We start from the raw sequence: 15,128 nt of genomic DNA on the forward strand, positions 1-15,128 counted from the left end.
AGGGTATCAGTCTGACAGAGAGAGAGTATTGGGAGTGTGTCAGTACTGTCAGAGGGGCAGTACTCAGAGAGTGTCAGACAGTCTGAGGGACAGTACTAAGAGATTGTCAGACTGTCATAAGGATTGTACTGAGAGAGTGTCAGACTGTCAGAGGGACAGTACTGAGAGAGAGCCAGAGGGACATAATTGAGAATGTGTCAAAGTATCAGAAGCACCGTACTCAGAGAGTGTCAGATTGTCAGAGTGACTGTACTGAGAGAGTGTCAGGCTGTCAGAGGGACACTACTGGGAAATTGACAGAGTGACTGCAGTAAGAGAGTGTTACTCTGTCAGAGGGACAGTAATTACTGGGTGTCAGACTGTCAGAGGGATTGTACTCAGAGACGGTCAGAGCGTCAGAGGGACAGTACTAGAAGATTGACAGACTGTCACAGGGATTGCACTGAGAGAGTGTTAGACTGTCATAGGAACAGTACTTGGAGAATTTCAGATTCTCAGAGGGAAAGTACAAAGAGAGTATCAGACTGTCAGAGAGACAGGACTGAGAGAGTGACAGAGGGACAGTATTGAGAGAGTGTCAGACTATCAGAGGGACTGTAATGAGAGAGTGTGAGATTGTCAGAGGGACTGTACTGAGAGTGTGTCAGACTGTCAGAGTGACATGTTCTGAGAAAGAGTGAGAGGAACAGTACTATGAGATTGTCAGGCTGTCAGAGGGGCAGTACCTAGATAGTGGCAGACTGTCAGAGGGACAGTGTTGATAGAGTGTCAGACTGTTAGAGGGGCACTACTGTGAGAGAGTCAGACTATCAGAGGGACAGTATTGAGAGAGTTTCAGACTGTCAGAGAGACATTATTGAGAAAGTGTAAGAGGGACAGAACACTTAGAGTGTCAGTCTGACAGAGAGAAAGTATTGGGAGAGTGACAGGCTATCAGAGTGTCAGTACTAAGAGAGTGTCAGTACTGTCAGCAGGGCAATACTCAGAGAGTGTCAGACAGTCTGAGGGACAGTACTAAGAGATTGTCAGACTGTCAGAAGGATTGTACTGATAGATTGTCAGACTGTCATAGGGACAGTGGTTGAGAATTTCAGATTGTCAGCGGAAGAGTACTGAGACAGTGTCAGACTGTCAGAGGGACAGTACTGAGGGAGAGTCAGAGGGACATTATTGAGAATGTGTCAGGGTATCAGAGGCACCGTACTCAGAGAGTGTCAGATTGTCAGAGGGAGACTACTGGGAAATTGTCAGAGGGACTGTACTAAGAGAGTGTCACTCTGTCAGAGAGACAGTATTTACAGAGTGTCAGACTGTCAGAGGGATTGTACTCACAGAGGGTCAGAGCGTCAGAGGGACAGTACTAAGAGATTGTCAGACTGTCACAGGGATGGCACTGAGAGAGTGTTAGACTGTCACAGGAACAGTACTAAGTAAGTGTCAGACTGGTAGAGGGATAGTACTGGGAGAGTGTCAGAGGGACAAAATTGAGAGAGTGTCAGATTGTCAGAGGGACGGTATTGAGAGAGTGTCAGATTGTCAGAGGGACTGTACTGAGAGAGTTTCAGACTGTCAGAGGGAGACTACTGAGAAATTGTCAGAGGGACTGTACAAAGGGAGTGTCACTCTGTCAGAGGGATAGTATTTACAGAGTGTCAGACTGCCAGAGGGATTGTACTGAGAGAGTGTCAGAATGTCATAGGAACAGTACTTGGAGAATTTCAGATTCTCAGAGGGACAGTACAGAGAGAGTGTCAGACAGCCAGAGGGACAGTATTCAGAGTGTCTGAGTGACAGTACTAAGAGAGTTTCAATCTGTCAGAGGGAGAGTATTGAGGGAGTATCAGACTGTGAGAGGGGCAGGACTGAGAGAGTGCCCGACTGTCAGAGTGTCAGTTCTGAGAGAGTGTGGGAGGGACAGTACTAAGAGAGTGTCACTCTGTCAGAGGGAAAGTATTGAGAGAGTGTCAGACTGTCAGAGGTGCAATGCTGCGAGATTGTCAGAATATCAGAGATACAGTACTGAGAGTGTGTCAGACTATCAGGAGGCCAGTACTGAAAGAGTGTCAGAGGGACAGTACTGGGAGAGTGTCAGTCTATCAGAGTGACAGTACTGAGAGACGGTCAGAGGGACAGTACTGAGAGAGTGTTAGACTGTCAGATGGGCAGTATTAAAAGAGTGTTTAACCGTCAGTGGGACAGTATTGAGAGAGTGTCAGAGGGACAGTACGAAGAGATTGTAAGACTGTCAGAGGGATAGTATTGAGAGAGTGTTAGACTGTCAGCGGAACAGTACTGGGGGAGTGTCAGACCGTCAGAGTGACAGCATTAAGAGCTGTATAGACTGTTAGAGGGACAGTACTGAGAGAGAGCCAGAGGGACATTATTGAGAGTGTGTCAGACTATCAGAGGGACCGTACTCAGAGAGTGTCAGATTGTCAGAGTGACTGTACTGGGAGAGTGTCAGACTGCCAGATTCACAGTATTGAGAGTGTCTCAGACAGTCAGAGGACAGTACTGAGAGTTTGTCAGAGGGACAGTGCTAAAAGAGTGTCAGACTGTCAGAGGGATAGTGCTGAGAGAGTGTCAGAGGGACAAAATTGAGAGAGTGTCAGACTGTCAGAGGGACAGTACTGAGAGACTGTCAGATAAACAGTATTGAGAGAGTTTCAGACTATCAGAGGGACAGTACTGAGACGGTGTCAGAAGGACAAATTTGAGAGAGTTTCAGTCCATCAGAGGGACAGTACTGAGAGAGTGTGAGATTGTCAGAGGGACAGTACTGAGAGAGTGTGAGATTGTCAGAGGGACAGTACTGAGAGAGAGTCAGAAAAACAGTATTGAGAGAGTGTCACACTGTCAGAGGGACAGTATTGACAGAGTGTCAGACATTCAGAGGGGCGGTACAGAGAGTGTCACACTGTCAGAGGTACAGTACTAGAGATTGTCAGACTCTCAGAGGGATTGTACTGAGAGAGTGTCAGACTGTCATAGGGACAATACTTGAGAATTTCAGATTGTCAGAGACACAGTACTAAGATAGTGTCAGACTGTCAGAGTGACAGTATTGTGAGAGTGTCAGTCTGTCAGAGGGACAGCTTTGAGGAAGTATCAGACTGTGAGAGTGGCAAGACTGAGAGAGTGTCAGACTGTCAGAGTGACATGTTCTGCAAAAATGTGAGAGGAACAGTACTATGAGATTGTCAGACTGCCAGGGGGGCAGTACCTAGATAGTGGCAGACTATCAGAGGGACAGTGTTGAGAGAGTTTCAGACTGTCAGAGAGACATTACTGAGAAAGTGTCAGAGGGAGAGAATGAAGAGAGTGTCAGTCTGACAGAGAGAGAGTATTGGGAGAGTGTCAGTACTGTCAGAGGGGCAGTACTCAGAGAGTGTCAGACAGTCTGAGGGACAGTACTGAGAGATTGTCAGACTGTCAGAGGGACAGTACTGAGAGAGAGCCAGAGGGACATTATTGAGAATGTGTCAGAGTATCAGAAGCACCGTACTCAGAGAGTGTCAGATTGTCAGAGTGACTGTACTGAGAGAGTGTCAGGCTGTCAGAGGGACACTACTGGGAAATTGACAGAATGACTGCAGTAAGAGAGTGTTACTCTGTCAGAGGGACAGTAATTACAGAGTGTCAGACTGTCAGAGGGATTGTACTCAGAGACGGTCAGAGCGTCAGAGGGACAGTACTAAAAGATTGACAGACTGTCACAGGGATTTCACTGAGAGAGTGTTAGACTGTTATAAGAACAGTACTTGGAAAATTTCAGATTCTCAGAGGGAAAGTACAAAGAGAGTGTCAGACTGTCAGAGGGACAGTACTGAGAGAGTGACAGAGGGACAGTATTAAGAGAGTGTCAGAGTATCAGAGGGACCGTAATGAGAGTGTCTCAGACTGTCAGAGGGAGAGTACTGAGACATTGTCAGAAGGAGAGTACTAAAAGAGTGTTAGACTGTCAGAGTGACAGTATTGTGAAAGTGTCAGTCTGTCAGAGGGACAATATTGAGAGTGTTTCAGACTGTGAGATAGGCAAGACTGAGAGTGTGTCAGACTGTCAGAGTGACATGTTCTGAGAAAGAGTGAGAGGAACAGTACTATGAGATTGTCAGACTGTCAGAGGGGCAGTACCTAGATAGTGGCAGGCTGTTAGAGGGACAGTGTTGAGAGAGTGTCAGACTGTCAGAGGGGCACTACTGCGAGAGAGTCAGACTATCAGAGAGACAGTATTGAGAGAGTTTCAGACTGTCAGAGAGACATTACTGAGAAAGTGTAAGAAGGACTGAACTAAGAGAGTGTCAGTCTGTCAGAGAGAAAGTATTGGGAGAGTGACAGACCATCAGAGGGTCAGTACTAAGAGAGTGTCAGTACTGTCAGCAGGGCAGTACTCAGAGAGTGTCAGACAGTCTGAGGGACAGTACTAAGAGATTGTCAGACTGTCAGAAGGATTGTACTGATAGATTGTCAGACTGTCATAGGGACAGTAGTTGAGAATTTCAGATTGTCAGCAGAAGAGTACTGAGACAGTGTCAGACTGTCAGTGGGACAGTACTGAGAATGTATCAGAGTATCGGAGGCACCGTACTCAGAGAGTGTCAGATTGTCAGAGGGAGACTACTGGGAAATTGTCAGAGGGACTGTACTAAGAGAGTGTCACTCTGTCAGAGAGACAGTATTTACAGAGTTTCAGACTGTCAGAGGGATGTACTCAGAGAGGATCAGAGCGTCAGAGGGACAGTACTAAGAGATTGTCAGACTGTCACAGGGATGGCACTGAGAGAGTGTTAGACTGGCTTGACTTGGTGCTAGAATGCTGCCGGGGCCAGGGCTCGATTCGGTGCTGGAATGCCGCCAGGGCCAGTGCTCGACTCGGTGCTGGAATGCCGCCAGGGCCAGTGCTCGACTCGGTGCTGGAATGCTGCCGGGGCCAGGGCTCGACTCGGTGCTGGAATACCGCCAGGGCCAGTGCTCGACTCGGTGCTGGAATGCTGCCAGGGCCAGGGCTCAACTCGGTGCTGGAATGCCGCCAGGGCCAGTGCTCGACTTGGTGCTGGAATGCCGCCGGGGCCAGGGCTTGACTCGGTGCTAGAAAGCCGCTGGGGCCAGGGCTTGACTCAGTGCTGGAATGCCGCTGGGACCAGGGCTCGACTCGGTGCTGGAATGCCGCTGGGGCCAGGGCTCGATTCGGTGCTGGAATGCCGCTGGGGCCAGGGCTCGACTTGGTGCTGGAATGCTGCCGGGGCCAGGGCTCGACTCGGTGCTGGAATGCTGCCGGGGCCAGGGCTTGACTCGGTGCTAGAATGCCGCTGGGGCCAGGACTTGACTTGGTGCTAGAATGCCGCTGGGGCCAGGACTTGACTCGGTGCTAGAATGCCGCCAGTGCCAGGGCTCGGCTTGGTGCTGGAATGCTGCCGCTGCCAGGGCTCGACTCGGTGCTGGAATGCCGCCGGGGCCAGGGCTTGACTCGGTGCTGGAATGCTGCCGGGGCCAGGGCTTGACTCGGTGCTAGAATGCCGCTGGGGCCAGGACTTGACTCGGTGCTAGAATGCCGCCAGTGCCAGGGCTTGGCTTGGTGCTGGAATGCTGCCGCTGCCAGGGCTCGACTTGGTGCTGGAATGCTGCCGGGGCCAGGGCTCGACTCGGTGCTGGAATGCTGCCGGGGCCAGGGCTTGACTCGGTGCTAGAATGCCGCTGGGGCCAGGACTTGACTTGGTGCTAGAATGCCGCTGGGGCCAGGACTTGACTCGGTGCTAGAATGCCGCCAGTGCCAGGGCTCGGCTTGGTGCTGGAATGCTGCCGCTGCCAGGGCTCGACTCGGTGCTGGAATGCCGCCGGGGCCAGGGCTTGACTCGGTGCTAGAATGCCGCCGCTGCCAGTGCTCGACTCGGTGCTGGAATGCCACTGGGGCCAGGACTTGACTAGGTGCTAGAATGCTGCCGCTGCCAGGGCTCGACTTGGAGCCTCCGGGTAGTGGCGAGCTCTCGACTTGGCCCGGGAACAGTAGACAGCAGTTCTTGATTCCCTCTGGTGGGTTAACTGACGGACCCAACTCGGTGAGGAAACTTTGCAAGCTCTCTTCGGCGAGGTAACTGGACAGGGTTGCTCTGGTGAGGAAGGGCGACTTACCGGTACACGCTTTGGCAGAGAATAGGCTAGCTCCGGCCAGATGACATCAGCACGCAATAACTTTGCAGACGCTCCCGCACCGAACGGCTGAAAGCTGGCGACTATAAACCACCGGTTCAGCCGAGCATTAGTTGCCTCTAATCACCAAAGTGGAGGTACACGGGACAACAGGGAATCTACGGTCCGGATCATAACATAAGCAAGGTAAATTTAAAGGGACCCCAATCCGGACCATGACAACTTGGAGGTTTTTCAGGATATAAAATAAATTTTAGTAAAAGTGAATTGTTTCCTTTAAATGATTCTGTCTCTGTATATGATAACACTCCTTTTAAAGTTACAGACTCTTTTAGATATCTGGGTATTGTAATTACTAAAAAAGTTTAAGGATCTTTATAAAGCCAATTTTTTTCCCTCAGTAGACTCCATGAAGTATTTATTTAGTAGATGGAGTCCACTTACATTTTCATTTGTTGGTCGTATTCATACAGTTAAAATGATGATTTTACCGAAATTTTTCTATTTATTTCAGAATATTCCTGTTTTTTTGACTAGGAAGTTTTTTGATTGGATCGATTGTATTATTTTATCTTTGCGAGTATTTGGAATAATAAAAAACCAAGACTTAGTAAATGTCACTTACAAAAATTGAAAAAGAATAGAGGTCTTGCTTTGCCGAATCTAAGAATGCATTATTGGACTGTTAATGTGCGATATATGTCTTTTTGCTTATACTGGGTTGATAAGAGTGATCGGCCAATTAGGGTAGACCTGGAACTGAAAGTTGTAAAACAGTTTTATTTAATCTCGTTATTGGGACCTCCTTTACCAATGCAATTAGTTAAAGTTGTTAATTTAAACCTATATCCTGTGATTAAGTATTCTTTACAAATTTGGCTCCAGTTCCGCAATTTTTTTAATCTTAAAAAATTGAATCTTTGTAGTTTAATTTACCGAAATTACTTTTTAAGCCTTCTTTGAGTGATCCAATTTTTTTACTTTGGAAAAATGAAGGTATTAATTCTTTTTTGGATTTATTTAAAGAAGATAGATTGATGTCTTTTGAACAATTAATTGATAAATATTCTCTTTCATACACTTTCTGCAATACCTTCGTTAGACATTTTTCACAAAAATATTTAAGTAATTTTCCTTACATATTGGAGGCTGACCTGTTAGATACTATTATGAGTATGAATCCTTTGATTAAGTGTTCTATTGGAAGAATTTATAATTTATTATTACAATGGGATAAGCGTCCTTTATATAAGATTAAACAGGATTGGGAAAAGGAATTTAATTTGACTTTTATGATGGAGGATTGGATGCGGATTTTGAAGTTGGTTGACTCCTCTTCAATTTGTGCTAGCCATTCATTGATTCAATTTAAAATTGTACATCGTTATCATTTGACAAAGGAGAGACTTTTTAAAATCTTTTCTAATGTTGATAGTCATTGTGATAGATGTAAAACTGAGATAGCTACACTGACACATATGTTTTGGTCTTGTTCTACAATGGAACAGTTCTGGAAGACGGTTTTTTCAACAATTTCTAAAGCACTTAAAATTAATTTACAACCTAATAAATTAACTGTGCTTTTTGGAATAATTCCTAAAAATATTCATGGTATTTCTGTGTCTGACCAACATGTTATTGCATTTGTTACATTGATAGCTAGGAGGGCTATTTTGTTGAAATGGAAGGATACATCAGCTCCCACTTTGTCACAATGGTTCTCTCAAGTGATGCTATGTCTTAGTTTGGAGAAAATTAGAAGTCGCACCTTTGAACCTTAATTTGATTTTGAGAAAAGATGGGGCTCATCTGCTCGTTATTATCATTTGAGTTAATTGATATAATTTTTCCATGATCTAATTGTAAATTTTTTAATATATTTTCTTTTCTTGCTGGTGGTTTGAGGTTTACTTTTAGAAGCTTTTTGTATGACGCATGACTCCGGGGTTGTACACCTAATGGATTTCTTTTTCGCACTTTTCTGCTTAGAAGGTTTTTTTTTGTTATCATGAAATTTTTTTTCAATCTTTAAGATAATGTCTTTTTTGAGACATTGTAAGTGTTGTTACTTCAATGTAATCATGTTATTTTTCATGTGTAATAGAACAATAAAAAGATTTGAAAAGAAAGAAAAGAGTGTCAGACTGTAATAGGGACAGTACTTGAGAAATTCAGATTGTCAGAGGGACAGTACAGAGAGAGTGTCAGACAGTCAGAGGGACAATATTTAGAGAGTGTCAGACTGTCAGACGGACAGTACTGAAAGAGTATCTGAGGAACAGTATTGAGAGTGTCTTAGACTGTCAGAGCGACACTACTCGGAAAGTGTCAGAGAAACAGTAATAAGAGAGCGTCACTCTGTCAGAGGGACATTATTGAGAAAGTGTCAGACTATCAGAGGGAGGGTATTGACAGGGTGTCAGACTGTCAGAGGACAGTACTGGGAAAGTGTCAGAGGGACCGTACTAATAGAGTGTCACTCTGTCAAAGGGACAGTATTGAGAAAGTGTCAGACTGTCAGAGGGATTGTACTGAGAGAGTGTCAGAGCGTTAGAGGGACAGTACTAAGAGATTGTCAGACTGTCGGAGGGATTGTACTGAGAGAGTGTCAGACTGTCATAGGGACAGTACTTAGAGAATTTCACATTCTCAGAGGGACAGTACTGAGACAGTGTCAGACTGTCAGAGGGACAGTACTGAGAGAGGTTCAGACTGTCAGAGGGACAGTACTGAGAGAGTGTCAGACGGACAGAATTGAGAGAGTGTCACTCTATCAGATGGACCGTACTCAGAGAATGTCAGATTGTCAGAGTGACTGTACTGAGAGAGTGTCAGACTGTCAGATGGACAGTACTGAGAGTGTCAATACTGCACAGGGACAGTACTGAGAGATTGTCAGAGGGACAGTGCTGAAAGAGTGTCAGACTGTCAGAGGGACAGTATTGAGAGAGCGTCAGACTGTGAGGGGGCTGGACTGAGAGAGTGTCAGACTGTCAGTATGACAGTTCTGAGAAAGTCAGAGAAGGTCAGTACTGAGAGAGTGTCACCCTGTCAGAGTGACAGTATTAATAGGGGGTTCTACTCTCAAAGGGGCAATACTGCGAGAGTGTCAGACTATCAGAGGGACAGTACGGAGAGAATGTCAGACTATCAGGAACACAGTACTGAAAGAGTGTCAGAGGGACAGTACTGAGAGATTATCAGACTATCAGAGGGAGAGTATGGTGAGAGATTCAGACTGTCAGAGGTACAGTACTGAGAGAGTGTCAGACTATCTGAGGGACAGTACTGAGAGAGTGTCAGACAGTCAGCGGGACTGTACTGAGAGAGTGTCAGACTGTCAGAGGGACAGTACTGAGAGAGTCACAGAGGGACAGTATTGAGAGAGTGTCAGACTATCATAGGGACCGTACTGAGAGAGTGTGAGATTGTCAGAGGGACTGTACTGACAGAGTGACAGACTGTCCGAGGGACAGTACTGAGAAAGTGTCAGAGGGACAGTACAAAGAGAGTGTCAATCTGTCAGAGGGGCAGTATTGAGGGAGGTCAGACCGTGAGAGTGGCAAGACTGAGAGAGTGTCAGACTGTCAGAGTGACAGTTCTGAGAAAGTCTGAGAGGGACAGTACTAAGAGAGTGTCACTCTGTCAGAGGGACAATATTAAGAGAGTGTCAGACTGTCAGAGGGGCATTACTGTGACAGTGTCAGACTATCAGAGGGACTGTATTGAGAGAGTTGCAGACTATCAGAGAGACAGTACTGAGAAAGTGTCAGAGGGACAAAACTAAGAGAGTGTCAGTCTGTCAGAGAGAGAGTGTCAGACTGTCAGAGGGGCAGTACTCAGAGAGTGTTAGACCGTCAGAGGGTCAGTACTAAGACAGTGTCAGACTGTCAGAGGGACAGTACTGAGAGAGTGTCAGAGGGACAGTATTGAGAGAGTGTCAGACTATCAGAGGGGCAGTACTGAGAAAGTGTCAGACCATCCGAGGGACAGAACTAAGAGAATGTCATACTGTCAGGGGGACAGTAGTTGAGAGAGTGTCAGATCATCAGCGGGACAGAATTAAGACAGTGTCAGACTGCCAGATGGACAGTATTGAGAGTGTCAGACTGTCTGAGGGACAGTACTGAGACAGTATCAGACTGTCAGAGGGACAGCATTGAGAGAGTGTCAGATTGTCAGAGGGACAGTAGTAAGGGAGTGTCAGACTGTCAGAGGAGCAGTACTGAGCAAGTGTCAGAGGGACCATAATAAGAGTGTTTCAGACTGTCAGAGGGACAGGATTGAGAGACTGTCAGGCTATCAGAGGGACAGTACTGAGAGAGTGTCCTACTCTCAAAGGGACAGTACTGAGAGTGTGTCAAACTGTGAGAAGTGCAGTACTGAGAGAGTGTCAATGGGACAGTACTAAGAGAGTGTCAGACTGTCAGAGGGACAGTATTGAGAGGGTGTCAGAACGTGAGTGGGGCAGTACTTGGGGAGTGTCCTTCTGTCAAAGGGACAATACTGAGAGAGTCAGACTGTCAGATGTGTAGTAGATACTGTCAGATTCTCAGAGGGACAGTATTGAGAGAGTGTGAGACCATCAGAGACACAGTAAATCATCACTGTTGCATCCAATTTGTCACATATTTAGTGGAATTGAGATATGTGTTTGGATAGCCATGTGTAGTCAAGGTGTTTCAATTGATTGTAGTAAAAATATTGAAAAGCTCAAGTCAGGAGATGGATGCAGAAAAATTTCCAAGTCACTGAATATCCCTTGAAGTACAGTTTATTTAATAATCAAGAAATGGAAAGAATATGGCACAGCTGTAAATCTGCGTAGAGTAGGCCATCCTCAAAAACTGAGTGGCTGTGCAAGAAGGGGGCGAGTGGGGGGGGGTCACCAAGAGATCTATGACAACTTTGGTGGAATTACAAGCATCAGTGGCTGAGATGGGAGAGACTGCACATACAACAATTATTGCACGGGTGCTTCACCAGTTGTAGCCTTATGGGAGAGTGGCAAAGAGAAAGCCATTGTTGGAAAAAGCTCTCATGAAATCTTGGGCCAAAGAAGACATGTGGAGACTCGGAAGTCAGCTGGAACCAAAATTAAGTTTTTTTGGCCATCAGACTAAAAGCTAGGTTTGGTGTTACCCAAACACTGCATATCATCAAAAACAAACCATCCCTACCGTGAAGCATGGTGGTGGCTGCATCATGCTGCGGGAATGTTTCACTGCAGCAGGCCCTGGAAGGCTTGTGAAGACAGAGGATAAAGTGAATGTAGCAAAATACAGGGAAATCCTGGAGGAAAACTTGATGCAATCTGCAAGACAACTGTGACTTGGGAGAAGATTTGTTTTCCAGCAAGACAATGACCCCCAGCATAAAGCCAAAGCTACACAGGAATGGCTTAAAAACAAGTTAAAATGTCCTGGAGTGGGCAAATCAGAGTCCATACCTCAATCCAAATGAAAAATTCTTCCTGGACTTGAAGAGCTCTGTTCACTCATGATCCCTATGCAACCTGAGAGAGCTTGAGGAGTTTTGTGTAGAAGAATGGGGAAAAATTGCAGTTTCCAGATGTGCAAAGCTGATGGAGATCTATTTACACAGACTCAAGGCTGTAATTGTTGTCAAAGGTGCATCTACTAAATACTGACTTGAAGGGAGTGAATACTTATGCAATCAATTATTTTGTGTTTTATATTTGAAATTAATTTAGATCACTTTGTTCTGTTTTCACTTTGACATGAAAGAGACCTTTTCTGTTGATCAGTGTCAAAAAAGCCAAGTTAAATCCACTGTGATTCAATGCTGTGAAACAATAAAACATGAAAACATCCAGAGGGAGGGGTGGTGAATACTTTTTATAGGCACTGTCTATTATGTGATTTGCCTGTGATACTACTGCAAGCAAGTTTTTCATTGTATCTGTGTACATATGGATTAATGAAATTAGCTTGTCTTTGATACCCCAAAGTCCTCCATCCGTATGTATAAAAGAAAATGCCTATGTGAACATTTCTGTAACAGATCCCATCTTTGAACAGTAATGCTGTCAGATCTATCTCCAGCGCTTCAGGACAGTCTGCAAAGAAACTCCAAAAACCCCACCTCTCATTTCCCTTGTTTCCCACTTCATATTTTTCTTATTATAAATGACAAAATAAAATTAGAATGTTGCATGAACACAAGTAAAATACTACATGACTTTCAAACTGTGAGGAAATTATGTTAACTTGTCCAGGTCTAATTGTCTTCTCCTCCACCCCTTCACAGTCATCCCCCAACCACCACCTACTTATCTATTTCCCAACCCTGATGGAACCCATAATCTTAAACATTCACATACTGGAATTACAAAATTAAATGAACCCAAGCCCCTCCCACACCAGGGATTGAACATAGATGAACATTAATAATTGGAGAGGAGATAATGTCACCAGTGGAGAGGGACTGTCCTGAAGCAGTTCTTGTGGGATTAAAGAACAACACACACAAAATGTTGGAGGAACTCAGCAGGTCAGGTCAGCAGGCAAGTGACCTGTACAAAAAGGACGGGTTACACTTGAATCCTAGGGGGACCAATATCCTGGCAGTGAGATAAGCGAGGGCTACTGAGGTGACCTTAAACTAGAATGGTTGGGGGGTGGGAATCAAATTAAAAAGGCTAGGCGAGAGGAGGTTAGTTCACAACAGGGGGATGGGAACCAGTGCAAAGAGACAGAGGGGTGTCAAGTGAGGGTAGAAGCAAAAAGTAGTAAGGAGAAAAGTAAAAGTGGCAGGCCAACAAATCCAGGGCAAGCATCAAAAAGGGCCACTCTTCAACATAATTGTATAAGGGCTAAGAGAGTTGTAAAAGATCACCTAAAGGCTTTGTGTGTCAATGCAAGGAGCATTTGTAACAAGGTGGATGAATTGAAAGTGCAGATTGTTATTAATGGTTATGATATAGTTGGGATTACAGAGACATGGCTCCAGGGTGACCAAGGATGGGAGCTCAACGTTCAGGGATACTCAATATTCAGGAGGGATAGACATGAAGGAAGGGGAGGTGGGGTGGCGTTGCTGGTTAAAGATGAGACTAACACAATAGAAAGGAAGGACATAAGCCGGGAAGATGTGGAATCGATATGAGTAGAGCTAAGGGGCAGAAAACGCTGGTGGGAGTTGTGTACAGGCCACCTAACAGTAGTAGTGAGGTCGGAGATAGTATTAAACAGGAAATTAGAAATGTGTGCAATAAAGGAACAGCAGTTATAATGGGTGACTTCAATCTACATGTAGATTGGGTGAACCAAATTGGTAAAAGTGCTGAGGAAGAGGATTTGCTAAACACAAAGGCAATTACTACTTAAAAGTTATAGACAATGCTTAGACAATAGATATGTAAAAAGGAAAAGACTGGTAAAGACAAATGTAGGTCCCCTGCAGACAGAAACACGTGAATTGATTATGGGGAGCAAGGACATGGCAGACCAATTGAATAATTACTTTGGTTCTGTCTTCACTAAGGAGGACATAAATAATCTTCCAGAAATAGTAGGGGACAGAGGGTCCAGTGAGATGGAGGAACTGAGCGAAATACATGTTAGTAGGGAAATGGTGTTGGGTAAATTGAAGGGATTAAAGGCAGATAAATCCCCAGGGCCAGATGGTCTGCATCCCAGAGTGCTTAAGGAAGTAGCCCAAGAAATAGTGGATGCATGAGTGATAATTTTTCAAAACTCGTTAGATTCTGGACTAGTTCCTGAGGATTGAAGGGTGGCTAATGTAACCCCACTTTTTAAAAAAAGAGGGAGAGAGAAACAGGGGATTTATAGGCCAGTTAGCCTAACGTCGGTGGTGGGGAAACTGCTGGAGTCAGTTATCAAAGATGTGATAACAGCACATTTGGAAAGCGGTGAAATGATCGGACAAAGTCGGCATGGATTTGTGAAAGGAAAATCATGTCTGACGAATCTCATAGAATTTTTTGAGGATGTAACTAGTAGAGTGGATAGGGGAGAACCAGTGGATGTGGTATATTTGGATTTTCAAAAGGCTTTTGATAAGGTCCCACGCAGGAGATTAGTGTGCAAACTTAAAGCACACGGTATTGGGGGTAAGGTATTGATGTGGATAGAGAATTGATTAGCAGACAGGAAGCAAAGAGTGGGAATAAACGGGACCTTTTCAGAATGGCAGGCAGTGACTAGTGGTGTACCGCAAGGCTCAGTGCTGGGACCCCAGTTGTTTACAATATATATTAATGACTTGGATGAGGGAATTAAATGCAGCATCTCCAAGTTTGCGGATGACATGAAGCTGGGCGGCAGTGTTAGCTGTGAGGAGGATGCTAAGGGGATGCGGGGTGACTTGGATAGGTTGGGTGAGTGGGCAAATTCATGGCAGATGCAATTTAATGTGGATAAATGTGAAGTTATCCACTTTGGTGGCAAAAATAGGAAAACAGATTATTATCTGAATGGTGGCCGATTAGGAAAAGGGGAGGTGCAACGAGACCTGGGTGTCATTATACACCAGTCATTGAAAGTGGGCATGCAGGTACAGCAGGTGGTGAAAAAGGGGAATGGTATGCTGGCATTTATAGCGAAAGGATTCGAGTACAGGAGCAGGGAGGTACTACTGCAGTTGTACAAAGCCTTGGTGAGACCACACCTGGAGTATTGTGTGCAGTTTTGGTCCCCTAATCTGAGGAAAGACATCCTTGCCATAGAGGGAGTACAAAGAAGGTTCACCAGATTGATTCCTGGGATGGCAGGACTTTCATAGGAAGAAAGACTGGATGAACTGGGCTTGTACTCGTTGGAATTTAGAAGATTGAGGGGGGATCTGATTGAAACGTATAAAATCCTAAAGGGATTGGACAGGCTAGATGCAGGAAGATTGTTCCCGATGTTGGGGAAGTCCAGAACGAGGGGTCACAGTTTGAGGATAAAGGGGAAGCCTTTTAGGACCGAGCTTAGGAAAAACTTCTTCACACAGAG

The sequence above is a fragment of the Mobula hypostoma genome, chromosome 8, assembly GCF_963921235.1.
Source record: "Mobula hypostoma chromosome 8, sMobHyp1.1, whole genome shotgun sequence".
NCBI classification, from domain to species: domain Eukaryota; kingdom Metazoa; phylum Chordata; class Chondrichthyes; order Myliobatiformes; family Myliobatidae; genus Mobula; species Mobula hypostoma.